Genomic DNA, 19,683 nt, shown 5'->3' with positions numbered 1-19,683 from the left:
CGGGCACAATGACTCACTTTCCCAAACTAGTGCTGGATATTAATTGAAAGCTTTTTCCAAGATTTAAAAAAAAAATAGAAATGTACGAATTTTTAAGATCCCCCAAAAATGAATATTTTGGCACGCTGCCTATGTACACGCACTTTTACCTTTCCGGATAGGAGCTGCCTCTTTAGCATATCCTATTCCAACTGCTATTTAATGCTACTGCAAACTTCATAGGACTGAGGCTATTTCTTCTGCTGTATGCAAAAGCGGTTCCCATGCAATGTGTCAAGACTCATCTGTGTATCCCGTAATTGCCAATGCCAATATTTTATGGCAGGACAGATTTTCTCTACTTCTGGGACACCTTGCTGCCGAGCAGTTGCATCTATGTACACCAAACGCAGGCTCTGTTCGTACAAATAGTATTATGAAGCCCGCATTTCGCACTAGAATTAGAACTTTAAGAAACATGTATCCCCTCCAATCCTAAGGGGTATCCTAAATACTCTAACATGGGGCCCCACTTTATGAGCCACAGTTGAGAACTCCCAGTGAGAAAAGTTACTGTAACGTTAAAATTGCAATCCATGATATTCCAGCCACACAAGGAAAGCAGGACAGCACTATCTATGCTTTCATAAGGAGAAACCAGGAAACAGAACTATCTGAGCCTAAATCATCTTCAAGGGGAGATAGTAATACCATGACTACATCATTTATAGAGAGAAACAGGGAGGCAGTACTATTTATGTCTTTATCATGTATAGGAGGAAACCAGGACGCAGTACGATCTGTGCCTTAAATTATTTACAGGGGGAAGTATTACTATCATGACTACATCATTTATAGCTGGAAACAGGGAGGCAGTACTATGTCAGTTCTATGTCTTTGTCATGTACCGGGAGATACCAGGAAGCAGTGCTATCTGTGCCTTAAATTATTTACAGGGGGAGGTAGTGCTATCACGTATGCATCATTTATAGCAAGAAACAGGGAGGCAGTAGTATGTAAGTTCCATGTCCTTATCATGTATAGGGAGAAACCAGGAAACAGTACTGTCTGTGCCTAAATCATTTTTAGAGGGTAGATATTATTTGCATATCTACCCATTTATAGCGAGAAACAGGGAGGCAGTACTACATCAGTTCTATGTCTTTGTCATGTATACCGAGAAACCAAGAAATAGCACTATCTGTGCATAAATCATTTACAGGAGGAGATAGTACTATTGGAGCGCCCCCACGTTAAGGGCAATGGGGTACTCGGCACCGGTCCTTCGGTTCGGGGAATGTCACGGTGGCCCGACCCGGTCCGTGGCCCTTTGAGAGACGTCCAATTAAAGGTGTAGTTTGTCTAGTGTTCGTGACGCCACCTGTGGTATTCGGTCAGGGTGACCGACGCTGCTTAGGGGTCCGCTGGGGTGATGTTATGGCAGCAAGATGGTATATCTTCCCACAGGTGAAGTGTATCCCCAGGGTTTCCCAGAAGTGGCGATAGTGATGGTGGATGATGTAAGCCGCAGTGAATAACGAGACTTCAGCGTGCACAGTCCAGAGTACAGATCACAGGGTAGGCAGAGTCCGGCCGGTCCGAAGGCACATCCAGAGTTCCCTTATCCAGGTGGAATTCAGTAGCCTTCCTACTAGCGCCTGTGTGTTGTAGTACCTCCCTGCTGAGCAACTCGGTGAGGTCCTCACAACTTTTGTAGATGTTCTAGATGTCTTTCTCTCTCTGTCTCCCAGATGGTGTGGATAGGACAAACCCGTATGACTGATGGCCTGAGGCTTGTTTATAGGGACCCTAGAGACGCCCCGACCCCACAATTTGCCACTGTGTCTTCTTAGGTATTAAGGTCGGGCAGCCAACTTGGAATTGACTGTCCTGCTGGTCTCTGAAGTAATGCGTGGAGCCTATTACTCCCTCGGTGTTCTGGCCACCGGCTACCTTTACCTTTAGTTGACCGATGCACAGTGACACCATCTGCAGCAAGTTGATGCTGCAGCTCTCTGGAGGTGGTCTGAGGATTGTCCTTGACTGATCTCACCATTCTTCTTCTCTGCCTTTCTGATGTTTTTCTTGGCCTGCCACTTCTGGCCTTAACAAGAACTGTACCTGTGTTCTTCCATTTCCTTACTATGTTCCTCACAGTGGAAATTGACAGGTTAAATCTCTGAGACAGCTTTTTGTATCCTTCCCCTGAACAGCTATGTTGAATAATCTTTGTTTTCAGATCATTTGACAGTTGTTTTGAGGAGCCCATGATGCCACTCTTCAGAGGAGATTCAAACAGGAGAACAACTTGCAAGTGGCCACTTTAAGTAGCTTTTCTCATGATTGCATACACCTAGCTATGAAGTTCAAAGCTCAATGAGGTTACAAAACCAAAAAAAGTGCTTTAGTAAGTCAGTAAAAAGTAGGTAGGAGTATTTAAAACAAGAAAATGATAAGGGTGCCCATACTTATGCACCTGTCAAATTTTGTTTGAATGCAGATTGCACATTTTCTGTTAGTACAATAAACCTCATTTCAAGGCAGAAACATTACTGTGTCCAGGGGCGCTGCTATCATGAAGCAAGTTGAGGACTTTGCTTCAGGCGGCAGCTCATCCCTCAAGCCAGGGGGCGGCAGAGCGACGGTCAGAACACGTGGTGCTGTTGCCGACTCTCCCTGTAATCCCTGCAGACCAGTAGCGTAGCTACTGGGGGGGCAGAGGGGGCCATTGCCCCGGGCCCAGTCACCTGAAGGGGCCCATCGGGAGATCCACTGCCGAGTCTGAGGTGTCAGGGAGAGAACAGCACAATGCCGGCTGCAGAGCCTCCCTCCATACAGAGTGCAATGTGGTCTCACCTGAGGAGTCTCTTCCTGGCAGCAGCAGCTGCAGTTATTACTTTCTGGCTGTGCAGTCAGTGTGCACGCTGGGTTTGGCTGAGGCACGCTGGGTCCTAGTGCCCTCCCTGCATCTATCTGGACACTTCCTGGTTCTCCTCACTGTCTGCCTGAAAACTTTATCAGTAAGTGGGGATGGTAATTCGATTTAGGCATATCATGGTCACTGTGGGGGTGAATGTGAGAGGATTGTGGTATTGTGTGGGGCTGAAGTGGGAGAGGAGGACAGGGCACTGTGGGGTAAATGTGAAACGATGGGGGTTGTTGTGGGTGTGCAGGGGGACAGGGCACTGTGGGGGTGAAAGAGAGGATGGTGGTATTGTGGGAGGGGGACAGGGTACTGGGGGTGAATGGGAGAGTTTGAGGGTATTGTGAGGGCTGACGTGGGTGAGGGGACACTGGGGGGACTGATTATTATACTGTTTAATGTTATGAGATATTCCCTCCATCATATGTGAGGGTATGTGTCCTCGAGGTGTATTGGCAGCGCTTTGGACGTGGCAGATACCCCGCTCCACCCAAAGGGCTGCCCCCTGTTGTACGCGTGGTGATTCCACATATATTCATTGACCACAGGTGGAATCACCGCATCCTATTCATAGACTGTTTTATTTATCTTGTGGAGACGGAGCATCTCCACAAGATAAATAGACATGCTGCTGTCTAGAAAGACGCGCCACACGTCCGGTTACGCAGGTCTGCCACCTGCGTCTATGTACACATAGTGGAGATGGGATTTCATAAAATCCCCTCCACTATGCTGTAACATCTGGAAGCTGCGGTTTCGACGCTGCGGATGTACACAGCGTCCAATCCCCAGCAAAAACCCAAGCAATACACCCCGTGGAAACATACCCTAATAGTTGCTGTCTTGGGGGCTGGAGATGGGGAGGTCGGGGGCTTTTTATTATTGCGAGCTGGGTCTTTTATAAGTATTAGTTAAACAAGCGTAGCAAAGAAGGTTAATATTACTATAACAAGGATAAGTATTAACATAAGGGCGCAGACAGACACTGTATAACTCATGCGAGGATCGCATTACAATCCTCGGACTGGCCCTGACACCTCTCCTGACATAAGCTTGACAGCGTGATAAATTACTATGCAACTGCCAGCCTCAGGTCAGGAGAGCCGACGGTCAGTCCGAGGATTGCGATGCAATCCTCACATGAGAAATACGTCAGTCCGTCTGCCCCCTAACAAGTATAACAATACAGTAACCAAGGGCTGCATTCTATGTTAGAAGAATACATTGCTTATAATTAAATTATTGAAGGGAACCTGTCACCCCCCCCCCCCCCTTAGGGCCTATTAAGGTAATAGAGCCTCCTTCAGAAGCACTAAGGCTGCATTCTGTGAAGGTGGCTCTTATGTTTTTGATCCCTAGTAACCCTGAAATATTCTCTTTTATAAATTGCGTGCACTGACGCCGCTACCATGAGGCGACTTGAGCTCTTTGGCTCAGGCGGCAGAAGAGAGGGGGCGGCAGATTCTGTAACTGGATTTGCGCTGCTAGGTTTTTGTTTTTTATTTAAACTCCAGGGTCAAGTGCCCGCCCCCCTCCTCCCTCCTGCCCCCCTCCCTGAAGACGTAATACTCACCTTCCTCCAGCGGTGGCTGCAACGGTGTCTCAGCGCCGGCAGTGCGTCCTGTCTTCAGCAGTCACATGGTACCGTCATTAAGGTCATGAATATGCGCATATTCATCACCTTAATGAGCGCTACCATGTGACCGCTGAAGACAGGAAGGAAGACGCTGCAGAGATGCCGGGAAGTTCTGCGCCGCCCAGTGAGAGGTGAGTATGACAGGAAAAAAGTATGGGGGAGCCACGCACGCAGGGGATAAGGACGGGGGAGCCATGCACGCAGGGGAGAAGGATGGGGAAGCCATGCACGCAGGGGAGAAGGATGGGGAAGCCACGCACGCAGGGGAGAAGGATGGGGAAGCCACGCACGCAGGGGAGAAGGATGGGGGAGCCACGCACGCAGGGGAGAAGGATGGGGGAGCCACGCACGCAGGGGAGAAGGATGGAGCCACGCACGCAGGGGAGAAGGATGGGGGAGCCACGCACGCAGGGGAGAAGGATGGGGGAGCCACGCACACAGGGTGGGAGGATGAGGGAGCCACGCACACAGGGTGGGAGGATGGGGGAGCCACGCACACAGGGTGGGAGGATGGAGTATAAATACTAGGCCCTATAAGGGGGGACACAGTGTGTATAGAAAGGAGAGGTCAGTGTGAAGAGCATGTACCATAAAACGGACAGTGTGGGGGTCATATTTTGTGCAGACAATATAGTGAGGGGCAATTTTTCATTCAGGAGCATTATAATGACACTTGTATCTTTAAGGGCATCATGTGGAGACTTTCTGCAAAAGAGCGGAGAAGATGTAAGTCTGCAGAGACGGCTGTGGATGAGAAAACTCATCATGGGGTCTGGATAAGATGAAGAAAAGGAGAACGACTCCAGAGACAACGTCATCTATAAGGTACCTGGATGTAAATGTTATTTGTGATACTGACTAACTCATGTTTTTATTTATGTTAGGAGCATTAAAGGGGATGTCCAGGTTTGTGATGAGTCTGCAGTCATTCTTTGTGACTGCAGACTTCTGACTTCTCACAGTGCGCACTGCACGCTGTCAGGATTCTCTCGTGCTGGTGATTTACATACATGCGGTCACGTGCTGACTAGACATGCGCGGCCCCACTCTATGAAAATTAACTGAGCGAGGCCGGGCACGTCTAGTCGGAATGTGGTCAGAAGTATACAAATCACATGCTTGTGCTGACATGACCGTCCACCGGCAAGGGAGAATCCTAAAAGTGTGCAGTGCATTAGTTGTGAGAATTCAGAAGCTGCGATGTCAGGATTCAGCTCTGCAGGTTCCAGTAGTCGTCACATGGACACTTCACTCATATGCGATTTTCATACTCATGGTCCTGTAACAACGAGCTTCTCTTCTGCTTCTCTCAGTTTTTCACTGAACATTGAGAGCATTAGGGAGAGGAGCTCGTGGGTACATGACTGAGTGTGCAAATCGCATAGGTCCTGGGGGGGCACCAAACTGAATTCTTGCCCCTGGTGCCAGAAACCCTAGATACACCTCTGCTGGTATGCTACTGTGAGCGGCAATTACCGGGTTCGGTGGAGGGATGTCTGTGCACAGGCAGTGAGGCAGGGACTGTGTGTGTGTGTGTGTGGGGGGGGGGGGCGCCATTTTTCCTTTCGCCTCAGGCAGCAGAGAGGCTAGGTTCACCCCTGACTGTGTCCAACAGTTATTAGATATATGAAACTGAAATAGCTGTTGCAAAAAAAACAATTTTTATAAAACATTAAGCTTAAGATTAATAGGGGTGCCCAAACTTTTTCATATGACTGTAACTGAAAGCTTGTGCACCCCAATGCAAAAGCTCCAATGGGGCCCCAAATTATTTCAAGTCTTTAATAGAATTGATCTTTTCATATATTTCATATGGGTCAAAGGGACCTTTTGGACCCCTTAGGTTCCATGGCCCGAGTGTGATTTCGCCTCCTGCTCCCAGTATAGTTATTCCTTGGATGCTGTACTATCTACAGTATATCTTTATCATGTATAACGAGAAACCGATGAAACAGCACAATCTGTGCATAAATAATTTACAAAGATGTGGTAAGATAGTACAATCTGTGCCTACCTAAATAAGTTATAAGAAGAAACAGGAAAATAGTACTATTTATTCCTTCATTTTACAGGGAAAAACAAGTAAATGGTACTATCTGTGCCTAAATCATGTACATATTGGTTAAAAAAAGCAAACAAATCAATGTGAGCATAGACAAAAAAAATAATAATTATATATCTACACAACACTACAGTAAAGCTAGTTTACCCCTGGCTAGCAGTGGAGGTTGGCACCCTAAGTATACGATTTTTTTGACGCCCCCACTCAACGAGGACTGTCCCTCAGTTCTCTAGGTATCCGTTGGAAAACATATAGATAAAAGATAAAAAATGAAGGAAAATAAATTTAAAAATTCCCAAATAATTAGTTAATATATATATATATACTAGCTGTACTACCCGGCTTCGCCCGGGTTAATGACTGCTGTTAGCAAAATAGAATGTGTTAACAAAAATTTATTCTGCACACAAAAACCACAAAACAAATAGATAGAAATGTAATTATTAAAAGGCAAAAACTAAGCAAATAGAAGCATTTCACAACATATATTAGCTTTGTTATACTGAGAATGTCTTTGTTGCCTATATTAACCAATCAGAGCTCAGGTTAATTAACTGTAGCAAAATAGAAGCTGAGCTGTGATTGGTTGCTATTGGCAGCCTGATAAATCCCCAGCCAACAGGAAGCCCTCCCCCCTGGCAGTATATATTAGCTCACACATACACATAATAGACAGGTCATGTGACTGACAGCTGCCGTATTTCCTATATGGTACATTTGTTGCTCTTGTAGTTTGCTTATTAATCAGATTTTTATTTTTGAAGGACAATACCAGACTTGTGTGTGTTTTAGGGCGAGTTTTATGTGTCAAGTTGTGTGTGTTGAGTTGCGTGTGGCGACATGCATGTAGCGACTTTTGTGAGATGAGTTTTGTGTGGCGACATGCGTGTAGCAACATTTTGTGTGTTGAGTTGCATGTGACAGGTTAGTGTAGCAAGTTGTGTGCAGCAAGATTTGTGCATGGCGAGTTTTGCGCGTGGCGAGTTTTATGTGTGGTGCATTTTGAGTATGTGCAAGTTTTGTGTGAGGCAACTTTTGCATGTGGTGCAACTTTTGTACATGTGGCAATTTTTCTGTGTGTGCAAGTTTTGCATGAGGTGAGTTTTCCATGAGGTGAGTTTTGCACGTGTGGCGAGTTTTGCGTGAGCCTAGTTTTGCATATGGCGAGTTTTGCATGTAGCGAGTTTTGAGTGGTGACTTTTGTGTTTCGACTTTTATGTGGCGAGGTTGGTGTGTGTGTGTGGTGAAATGTGTGCTGAGGGTGGTATATGTGTTCAAGCACGTGGTAGTGTGTGGCGCATTTTGTGTTTGTGTTCATATCCCCGTGTGTGGTGAGTATCCCATGTCGGGGCCCCACCTTAGCAACTGTACGGTATATACTCTTTGTCGCCATCGCTCTCATTCTTTAAGTCCTCATTGTTCACATCTGGCAGCTGTCAATTTTCCTCCAACACTTTTCCCTTCACTTTTTCCCCATTATGTAGATAGGAGCAAAATTGTTTGGTGAATTGGAACGCGCGGGGTTAAAATTTCACCTCACAACATAGCCTATGACGCTCTCGGGGTCCAGACGTGTGACTGTGCAAAATTTTGTGGCTGTAGCTGCGACGGTACAGATGCCAATCCCGGACATACACACATACATACATACACACATTCAGCTTTATATATTAGATATACCTGTATGTAATCTCCTGTATATAGTATATACCTGTGTGTCATCTCACCTATATATAGTATATATCTGTGTGTCATCTCCTGTATATAGTATATACCTGTATGTCATCTCCTCCTATACATAGCATATACCTGTGTCATCTCCTCCTGTATATACTATATACCTGTAGGTAATCTGCTCCTGTATATAGTATATACCTGTGTGTCATCTCCTCCTGTATATAGTATATACCTGTATGTCATCTCCTCCTGTATGTAGTATGTACCTGTATGTCATCTCCTCCTCTATATAGTATATACCTGTGTGTCATCTCTCCTGTATATAGTATATATCTGTGTGTCATCTCCTCCTGTATATAGTATATACCTGTGTGTCATCTCCCCTGTAAATAGTATATACCTGTGTGTCATCTCCTGTATATAGTATATAGCTGTATGCCATCTCCTCCTGTATTAGCCCTCGTTCACACGTTATTTGGTCAGTATTTTTACCTCAGTATTTGTAAGCTAAAATGGCAGCCTGATAAATCCCCAGCCAACAGTAAGCCCACCCCCTGGCAGTATATATTAGCTCACACATACACATAATAGACTGGTCATGTGACTGACAGCTGCCGGATTCCTATATGGTACATTTGTTGCTCTTGTAGTTTGTCTGCTTATTAATCAGATTTTTATTTTTGAAGGATACCAGACTTGTGTGTGTTTTAGGGCGAGTTTCGTGTGTCAAGTTGTGTGTGTTGAGTTGCGTGTGGCGACATGCATGTAGGGACTTTTGTGAGATGAGTTTTGTGTGGCGACATGCGTGTAGCAACTTTTTGTGTGTCGAGTTGCATGTGACAGGTTAGTGTAGCAAGTTGTGTGCAGCAAGTTTTGCGCATGGCGAGTTTTGCGCGTGGCGAGTTTTATGTGTGGTGCCTTTTGAGTATGTGCAAGTTTTGTGTGAGGCAACTTTTGCATGTGTTGCAACTTTTGTGCATGTGGCAATTTTTCTGCGTGTGGCAATTTTTCTGCGTGTGCAAGTTTTGCGTGTGGCGAGTTTTGCACGTGTGGCGAGTTTTGCATGTGGAGAGTTTTGCGCGTGGCGAGTTTTGAGCGGCGACTTTTGTGTTTCTACTTTTATGTGGCGAGGTTGGTGTATGTGTGGTGAAATGTGCACTGAGGGTGGTATATGTGTTCGAGCACGTGGTAGTGTGTGGCGCATTTTGTGTGTGTGTTCATATCCCCGTGGTGGTGTGATTATCCCATGTTGGGGCCCCACCTTAGCAACTGTACAGTATATACTCTTTGGTGCCATCGCTGTCATTCTTTAAGTCCCCCTTGTTCACATCTGGCAGCTGTTAATTTGCCTCCAACACTTTTCCTTTCATTTTTTCCCCATTATGTAGATAGGGGCAAAATTGTTTGGTGACTTGGAAAGCGCGGGGTTAAAATTTCACCTCACAATATAGCTTTGACGCTCTCAGGGTCCAGACGTGTGACTGTGCAAAATTTTGTGCCTGTAGCTGCGACGCCTCCAACACTTTTCCTTTCACTTTTTCCCCATTATGTAGATAGGGGCAAAATTGTTTGGTGAATTGGAAAGCGCGGGGTTAAAATTTCACCTCACAACATAGCCTATGACGCTCTCGGGGTCCAGACGTGTGACTGTGCAAAATTTTGTGGCTGTAGCTGCTACGGTTCAGATGCCAATCCCGGACATACATACATACACACACACACACATTCAGCTTTATATATTAGATATATATATATATATATATATATATATATATATATATATATATATATATATATACACAATCCCCTGTAGGTATTCTGTAGGTCATATGAATATATAAATGATTGCTAACCTGAATATAAATTAGACACTCATCCCTATGACAACTCCTCTAAAAAGATGCTTTTGTTTAACTGATATTCCTTTGTCCCTGGCCTATAACATGATAATATGCTCAGGGATTAGATACAGCATATACAGTTATTTTCAAACAGGTACAATATAATATAAAGCAGACTTATCATAGAGAGGATGTGCCTCAACGCATTTCCCCGCTGTCACGGTTCATCAGGAGGCCTGTTTGATACTGACGATGCCAAGAATACAAGATGCCAGGCCCATGATAGAAAAGTAGCATACGCCTTCACACGTTCTTGATGATTCCGGTATAGGAAAAACTAGTGCTGGTGAGATCCGTTGTCCATGTCCGTGTGCCATCAGTATGTACATATTTGACATCTGTGTGACATCAGTGTGTCCATTTGCTGTCCGTATCCATATGTCCGTGATTGACATCTGTGTGCTGTTCATGTGACACATACCAGCACCTGGGGAGAAGCGGTACAGTTCCCACTGTTCCCAGTCACCAGCCGGCTGCTGGGGGCAGCTCTCATCATCTTCTCCTGCTCGCGCTGAGATCGGCATGACCAGGACACAATGATGGGAGTAGTATTGAGCAGCAGCTGTCTAACTCCTGAGTAAAATAAAGAATTAACGAAAAAAACATCCTGGGCTCCTGCACAATTTCCAGAACCAGCAGAGGGAAAGCCTATGGCTAGGGGCTGATGTTAATAATCTGGGAAAAGGGGCAATATCCCATAAGGTTCTCAGGCTATTAATAACAGCTCACAGCCTTTCCCTTCCCAGGCCATTAATATCAACCCACAGCTGTCTGTTTAGACATTGCTGGTTTGAATTTAGAGGCGGATCCTATGACATTTTTTTTCTGGGGTCTCCCGTAAATTCACCAAGAAAGGCTAAGCAAACAGCTGTGAGCTCTTATTAATAGCCTGAGAATCTTATGGGATATTGTCCCTTTTCCCAGATTATTAACATCAGTCCCCTGCTGTGGGCTTTCTGTTATGACCCCAATGGCAGAGGGTCTCAGAAATAATTACTAAGTCTGCAAACACAAAAAACCAGCTCATAGGGCAGTGGTAACTGAGCTGACCATATATCTAATCCTAGCACCACAAATAGCAGCAGCCGGGGAACGTGCCTACGTTGGTTCTAGACGTCTCGCGCCAGCCGGAGAACTAACTAACCCTAGAAGGGAAAAGAAAGACCTTTCTTGCCTCCAGCGAAAAGACCCCAAAAGTTGGATACAAGCCCCCAACAAATAATAACGGTGAGGTAAGAGGAAAAGACAAACGTAAGAATGAGCTAGGTATTTAGCAAAGAGAGGCCCACTAGCTAATAGCAGAATATAGTAAGATGACTTATATGGTCAGCAAAAACCCTATCAAAATATCCACGCTGGATATTCAAGAACCCCCGAACCGTCTAACGGCCCGGGGGGAGAACACCAGCCCCCTAGAGCTTCCAGCAAAGTCAGGAATCACATTTAGTACCAGCTGGACAAAAATACGAGCAAAGCAAATAACCAAAAAACAAAGAAGCAGGACTTAGCTTAATTTTGCACGAACCAGGAACAGCAGACAGGAGTAAACAGAAAGGATCTGATTACAACGATGCCAGGCACTGGACTAAGGATCCAGGAAGTTTATATAGCAACACCCCTGGACTAACGACCCAGGTGGGTGCCAAACTGAGGAAAGACAATCCCAGAGTCATATCACTAGTAACCACAAGAGGGAGCCAAAAAGTCTAATTCACAACAGCTTTCCCTCTGCTGGTTATGAAATTTGGTCAGGAGCTCACAGTTTTTTTAATTTAATTCTTTATTTTACACAGGAAGTACATGCAGCACACATTTTGTCCATGCTGCGCAGAAACAACTAACATGTCTGCAAATTTTTCACAAAGACACACGGTCATTGTGAAAAACCAGACATAATAATAATAATAATAATTTTATTATATAGCGCCAACATATTCCGCAGCGCTTTACAACTTATAGAGGGGACTTGTACAGACAATAGACATTACAGCATAACAGAAATCACAGTTCAAAACAGATACCAGGAGGAATGAGGGCCCTGCTCACAAGCTTTCAAACTATGAGGAAAAGGGGAGACACGAGAGGTGGATGGTAACAATTGCTTCAGTTATTTGGACCAGCCATAGTGTAAAGGTACCTTCACACGAAGCGACGCTGCAGCGATAGCGACAACGATGCCGATCGCTGCAGCGTCGCTGTTTGATCGCTGGGGAGCTGTCACACAGACCGCTCTCCAGCGACCAACGATGCCGAGGTCCCCGGGTAACCAGGGTAAACATCGGGTTGCTAAGCTCAGGGCCGCGCTTAGTAACCCGATGTTTACCCTGGTTACCAGCGTAAAAGTAAAAAAAACAAACAGTACATGCTTACCTGCGCATCCCCCAGCGTCTGCTTCCTGACACTGACTGAGCTCCGGCCCTAACAGCACAGCGGTGACGTCACTGCTGTGCTTTCACTTTCACTTTAGGGCCGGCGCTCAGTAAGTGTCAGGAAGCAGACGCTGGGGGACGCGCAGGTGAGTATGTACTGTTTGGTTTTTTTACTTTTACGCTGGTAACCAGGGTAAACATCGGGTTACTAAGCGCGGCCCTGCGCTTGGTAACCCGATGTTTACCCTGGTTACCAGTGTAAAACATCGCTGGTATCGTTGCTTTTGCTTTCAAACACAACGATACACGGCGATCGGACAACCAAATAAAGTTCTGGACTTTATTCAGCGACCAGCGACATCACAGCAGGATCCTGATCGCTGCTGCGTGTCAAACTAAACGATATCGCTAGCGAGGATGCTGCAACGTCACGGATCGCTAGCGATATCGTTACAAAGTCGTTTCGTGTGAAGGTACCTTAAGGCTCGGGTGTTCATGTAAAGCTGCATGAACCAGTTAACAGCCTAAGTATGTAGCAGTACAGACACAGAGGGCTATTGACTGCATAAAGTGTATGAGAACATGATGCGAGGAACCTGATTATGTTTTTTTTTTGTTTTGTTTTTTTAATTTTAATTAGGCCACACAGGGATAGTTAGGTTAATGCATTGAGGCGGTAGGCCAGTCTGAACAAATGCGTTTTTAGGGCACACTTAAAACTGTGGGGATTGGGGATTAATCGTATTAACCTAGGTAGTGCATTCCAAAGAATCGGCGCAGCACGTGTAAAGTCTTGGAGACGGGAGTGGGAGGTTCTGATTATTGAGGATGCTAACCTGAGGTCATTAGCGGAGCGGAGGGCACGGGTAGGGTGGCAGACTGAGACCAGAGAGGAGATGTAGGGTGGTGCTGAGCCATGGAGTGCTTTGTGGATGAGGGTAGTAGTTTTGTACTGGATTCTGGAGTGGATGGGTAGCCAGTGTAATGACTGGCACAAGGTAGAGGCATCGGTGTAACGGTTGGTGAGGAATATGATCCTGGCTGCAGCATTCAGGACAGATTGGAGCAGGCAGAGTTTGGTAAGAGGGAGGCCGATTAGTAGAGAGTTACAATAGTCCAGACGAGAATGAATAAGTGAGACAGTAAGAGTTTTTGCAGAGTCGAAAGTAAGAAAAGGGCGAATTCTAGAAATATTTTTGAGATGCAGATAAGAAGAGCGAGCCAGTGATCGGATGTGGGGGGTGAATGAAAGCTCGGAATCAAGGATGACCCCAAGGCAGCGGGCATGTTTCTTGGGAGTAATGGTGGAACCGCACACGGAGATGGCAATGTCAGGCAAAGGTAGGTTAGTAGAGGGAGAGAACACGAGGAGTTCAGTTTTTGACAGGTTAAGTTTCAGATAGAGGGAGGACATGATGTTAGAGACAGCGGTAAGACAATCACTGGTGTTTTCTAAGAAGGTCGGAGTGAAAGCAGGAGAAGAGGTGTAAAATTGGGTGTCGTCAGCATAGAGATGGTACTGGAAGCAAATCTACTGATTGTTTGTCCAATAGGGGCAGTATACAAAGAGAAGAGGAGGGGGCCTAGGACTGATCCTTGAGGAACCCCAACAGTAAGGGGAAGGTGAGAGGAGGAGGAACCAGCAAAACATACAGTGAAGGATCGGTCAGAGAGATAGGAGGAGAACCAGGAGAGAACGGTGTCCTTGATGCCGATGGAGCGGAGCATAGTGAGGAGGAGCTGATGATCCACAGTGTCGAATACTGCGGAAAGATCCAAGAGAATTAGCATAGAGTAGTGACCATTAGATTTAGCTGTTAGTAGGTCATTAGAGACTTTAGTGAGGGCAGTTTCAGTAGAGTGTAAAGAGCGGAAGCCAGATTGAAGAGGGTCGAGAAGAGAGTTATCTGAGAGATACGGGTAAGACGGGAGTGGACCAGGCGTTCCAGGAGTTTAGAGATGAAGGGAAGATTAGAGACAGGTCTATAATTAGCGGCACAGTTTTGGTCGAGGGAGGGTTTTTTAAGTAATGGATGTATGATGGCATGCTTAAATGAGGAGGGAAAAATACCGGAAGTGAGGGAAAGGTTGAATATTTTTGTTATGTGAGAGGTGACAGCCGGGGAAAGGGACTGGAGGAGATGTGACGGAATGGGGTCACTGGTGCAAGTGGTCGGGCGAGAAGATGCAAGGAGCCTGATTACTTCTTCTTCTGTAACTGGTTCAAAGTCAGAGAGTGAACTAGATGCAGTGGGGGAGGGAGGACAGTGCCTGGTATGAAGAGATTGGGAGATGATTTCCTGTCGAATGTGGTCAATTTTTTCTTTGAAGTAATTGGCCAGATCATCAGCGCAGAGATCTGTGGTTGGGGCCTGCTCTCTTGGGTTGAGTAGGGACTGGAAAGTGTCGAAGAGACGTTTAGGGTTATTGGACAGCGAGGTGATGAGGGTGTTGAAATAGGTTTGTTTGGAGAGGTGAAGGGCAGAGTTGTATGTTTTTAGCATGAACTTATAATGGATTAAATCTTCGGGTAGATTAGATTTTCTCCACAGACGTTTGGCGCACCTGGAGCACCGCTGCAGGAAACGTGTTTGCAGCGTGTGCCACGGTTGTCGCCGTCTGTGTCGAGTTGCTCTATGTATAGGAGGAGCAGCTTCATCCAGGGCACTTTGCAGGGTTTCATTGTAATGCTTCAGAGCAGAATCAGGACATGAGATGGAGGAGATTGGGGCCAATGAGGACTGCAAGTTTTTCATAAGTTTCTGAGTGTTAATGGCCTGTATGTTTCTATAAGTGTGGAAAGTGGGGGTGACCTGAGCGGGGTGGCAGTTCTTGATAGAGAATGAAAGAAGGTTGTGGTCAGAGAGCGGGAGAGGGGAGTTTGTGAAATCATCCACTGAGCAGAGCCGGGAGAAGACAAAGTCAAGGGAATTTCCATCTTCATGCGTTGGAGAGTTAGTATGCTGCGAGAGGCCGAAAGAGGAGGTTAGAGATAAAAGGTGAGACGCAGATGGGGAGAGGGGAGAAGCAATGGGGATGTTGAAATCACCCATGATAAGGGTGGGGGTGTCACAGGAGAGAAAGTGTGGAAGCCAGGTGGCAAAATGATCCAGGAACTGATGAGAGGGGCCAGGAGGACGATACACCACCACCACTCGCATGGAGAAGGGGACGTAGAGTGTGACAGCATGGACCTCAAAGGAAGGGAATACAAGTGAGGGTACTTGGGGGATAACTTGGAAGGTACATTTGAGTGAAAGGAGCAGACCAACGCCTCCACCTGCTCTGTTGTCCGATCTTGGGGTATGAGAAAAGTGTAGTCCACCATATGAGAGAGCAGCAGCAGCGGTGGTGTCTGACTGCTGGATCCAGGTTTCAGTAAGAGCAAGGAGATTAAGAGAATTAGAAAGGAAGAAGTCATGAATGAAGGAGAGTTTATTACACACAGAGCGAGAATTCCAAAGAGCACAATTGAAAGAGACAGAAGGCATGCATGGAATATTAATAAGGTTAGAGGGGTTTCTGGGTGTAGCAGTTGGGAGGTTTGACTGGCTATAACATGGGGGGCCGGGGTTTGGAGAGATGTCTCCAGCGACTAGGAGAAGGAGGATAGAAAGAGTGAGCAGATGGTTAAGTGATTTGTGAGAGCGTCCCTTGTGTTGGATGGTGGGACTGAATGGATCTGCGCTGTTAAGCCATGTGAACAGAGCATGAGTGCTATACATAGGCATACTACCATTAAATACAATGGGTGCGCGTGTGTTTCGTATTTGCGGCATTAAAAAAACAGATCACGTGTGGATACAACAAACAGACGTGTGAAGACGGCCTAAAACATATTTTATAGGGTGGGACAGGAAAGGTGTAAATACTCTGCCTACATTATTTATAGAGCAACAAGGAGACATTATTTTATGTGCCTACATCATTCAGCAGAGAGAAACAAGGACGCAGTTCTATCTGTGCCTGTATGATCTCCAAAAAGACAGCAGTACAGCACTTCCTGTGTTTATGACTTTTATATGCAGAAAACAAGGGAACAGCGCTGTTTGTGCCGCTATAATTTACAAAGAAATAGAAAGACAGTGCAGCCCACATCTACATCATTTACAGAAAGAAAGAGAACAGTAGTGCTATCTGTGCCTAAATTATTTAGTCAGGAATATAACTCCACTTGGGTCAGCATCGCTTACAGGGAGAAACCAGGACGTGTTACTATATGTGCCAATATCATATCAGACAGGAAGGGAGTATTATCTAGCTATCAACATAATTAACAAGAAAAAAACAGGGAAGCAGTACTATCTATGACTATATAATTTACAGACTGTTAGGAAGACAGTAGTACCTGTGCCTATATCATTCACAGTGGAAAACAGAAAAGCAAGGTTCTATGTACCACACTACAGTGAAACAGCACTATCTGTGCCTACATCATTTACACAGTGTTTACATAATTGTGAACGAAAAACAGAAAAGAGACAGTACTATCTGCGCCAACAACATTTACAAAGAGGGACAGGAGTCCAAAATATTCAACTGAGATTCTCATCTTTATGATCATTGTCTTCCCTGACTTGTTGCTCAATGTCGGATTGTGAGGGACTGACCACTGTCTCACTTGAAAAATTCAGTTTGACTTTGACTAAGTTTTGATGATGGATGCATAGATGGGTATTGACTATAACAGGCCAACCATGAAACTGTGAGTCTGCAATATCTGTGAACTGTAAAGTCCGTGGTAGTGGAACCACTGTGCCATGGCCCGAGGAGAGCCTGGAAGGGTGTGACTAGGCAAACTCCTGAATCTTCGCTAGAACCTCTGATGCTGGGGTTAGACTTAGCTCTCGATGGATGCCAGGTGCTACTTCAGGGCAGACCTTGGACACAAGGCATCTGACCCCCAAAGGGGCAGGAAGATGGAATGGCCAAAACTGGATGGGCTTCACAAGTACAGACAGGCATGGCAGGAATATGGGAAGACAAAGCAGGTGTAGGCAGGTACGGCTGGTATACAGACTGGCACCGCAGGTGTAGACAGGTACACTGGAAGACACAAGTAGGACAAGCAGGAACGAACAATTGTAAGTGGGCACTGGTAGGTACAGGCAGGTACTAGCGGGAACTAGCGGGTACCTAGGTCCCTATAGGTGAGTTCCAACGTGTCAAACGAATATGTTCTAACGTTACATCTTTTGACAGACAATGTGAGGAACTGACTAGAAGATTTGAAGACAGGGGTTATAGTCAGAGAATGATTAGCAGGGGATATAGAAGAGCTGTGGCCACTACAAGAAATGAACTATTATATCGTAACAGGGTCAGAGACAAGGAGGATAATAAAATGGTTCGTTTTATCTCCACCTTTAATGGACAATGGAACAGTTTGAAGGATTTGATTAAGCGACACTGGAATGTCCTTTTAACGGACCCTACTTTGAGGCAAATATTACCCCTGTCTCCACAGTGTGTAGCCCGGCATTCGGCCAACGTCAAAGATTTATTGGTGCATAGTCACTATGACCCTAAACGTTCATTCAATAACAGACAGTTATCCCCGGGTTTCTTCCCCTGTGGGTTTTGCAAAGCCTGTTTGAACTTGGATAAGTCAAAGAAATTTTCCAATGCTGATGGTACACGTATATATGACATTCGTAAGCACCTCACATGTACCTCCAAAGGGATAATATACCATGCTACCTGCCCTTGTGGGAAAATATATGTTGGCCTTACCACCAGAGAATTAAAATTGAGGGTACAAGAACACGTGTTGGATATTGAGAAGGCTGCAACCATTGAGAATGACACACTTTTCAAAACGCTACCACGTCACTTCAAGAAATACCATAAATGCAAGTCTCAGGGTTTAAGGATTAAAGCTATTGACCAACTGGATCTGGGAGCTAGAGGTGGTGATGTCAGCAAAGCTTTGGCACAATTGGAGTGTCGTTGGATTTTTCGTTTAGGCACTATGAGCCCGTCAGGATTGAATGAGAGCATGGGTTTTTCTGCATTTCTGTAATTGTCGTCTTTTTTAGGGGGTTGAGGGGTATTACTATGTCATGTATTTATTTACATTGTTGTATTTTTTGTTTTTATCTTCTAACAGTTAATTTCTGTGTTTTTTTTAGTATATGAGAGGTGCTTCTGCTTATCGGCTTGTCTATGGACATGAATCTTTGATCTCCTTATCAGATGGAATGTACAGTGGTTCCGGTGATCCTTTTGGAAAGAAAAGAGCAAGAAAAATTCTAGAATATTAGTCTTTAGTATTTATGCACTTTATGTATTTTTTCAGGGGTGGATGTGGGCTACGTTCATAGTGGGCTATATGGGAGGTATTTTAGATTTTATAATGTATGTATATTTATTGATATTGCAGGGGGATTTGAATATACCCTCTTTGTAGATTAACACTATAATACAGGATGAACATTCATGCACTGTTTTGGTATTGACATTTCCGTTTCTGCATACACATGTAGTACCATTTATGTCTTTAAAAGTTGGCATTGGTAACTAAGGGTGTTTTGCATATATTATAGGAACACATATTCTCATTTTCACTGTTTCACTGCTTCGCTAAATTAATAGTAGTTAACTTTTATACTGTATCATAGTAGGGTGAAGTAGTATTTTTATGGTATTATATTGTTTATAGAGTAAAGGATATCTTATGGTTAAACTTTTACTTCTGTTTTTCTTAAAGCGCTATTGTAATCTTTTTTAGGTTCACACGGTTATACTGATTATATTTAAGCGCACTTCCTTATTCGCTAGCTGTGCTTGCGTGTCATTGAGCGTCAGCAGGAAGCGCGTCATGGGGCGGAGTCGCACGCGATGCGCCGGCATTGCCGATTGATTCTATAATCACCTCTCCTATAAAAGCACGATTGCCCCTCACCTCGGCACGCCCCCCGGAACAAGCAGGAGGCGAAACGCGCGTCGGAGTGAGGGGACGCCATTAGTACAAGGTAAAATATACTTTTCTGCATGGTACGATATTTAGTATCCACACTGGTCCGCTGTAGATGGTTATCTTGGGTCACACTTGTCCTTATTAGTATTTCTGTCCTTTATTAGGCCACTGTGCCGTTCATTATAATTTCTGTGTAGGCAGATAACGCATTGTTTGG

At 45.2% G+C, this 19,683-nt stretch overlaps 1 protein-coding gene and 1 long non-coding RNA gene across 2 annotated transcripts in view; one reads left to right on the top strand and one right to left on the bottom strand.

The window, feature by feature from the left end:
- Positions 1 to 19,683, bottom strand: part of SHANK1 (SH3 and multiple ankyrin repeat domains 1) — a 537,634-nt gene that overhangs the window by 156,830 nt on the left and 361,121 nt on the right. The window lies entirely within an intron of this gene.
- On the top strand, positions 2,904 to 19,014 carry LOC143770314 (uncharacterized). Its single transcript, XR_013214597.1, has 3 exons — positions 2,904 to 2,999; positions 5,225 to 5,363; positions 18,679 to 19,014. It is a non-coding gene; the product is annotated as an uncharacterized LOC143770314 (long non-coding RNA).

The sequence above is a fragment of the Ranitomeya variabilis genome, chromosome 4 (assembly GCF_051348905.1).
Source record: "Ranitomeya variabilis isolate aRanVar5 chromosome 4, aRanVar5.hap1, whole genome shotgun sequence".
NCBI classification, from domain to species: domain Eukaryota; kingdom Metazoa; phylum Chordata; class Amphibia; order Anura; family Dendrobatidae; genus Ranitomeya; species Ranitomeya variabilis.
The sequence above is the reverse complement of the archived record's forward strand: the minus strand, read 5'-3'. Positions and strand labels throughout refer to the sequence as shown.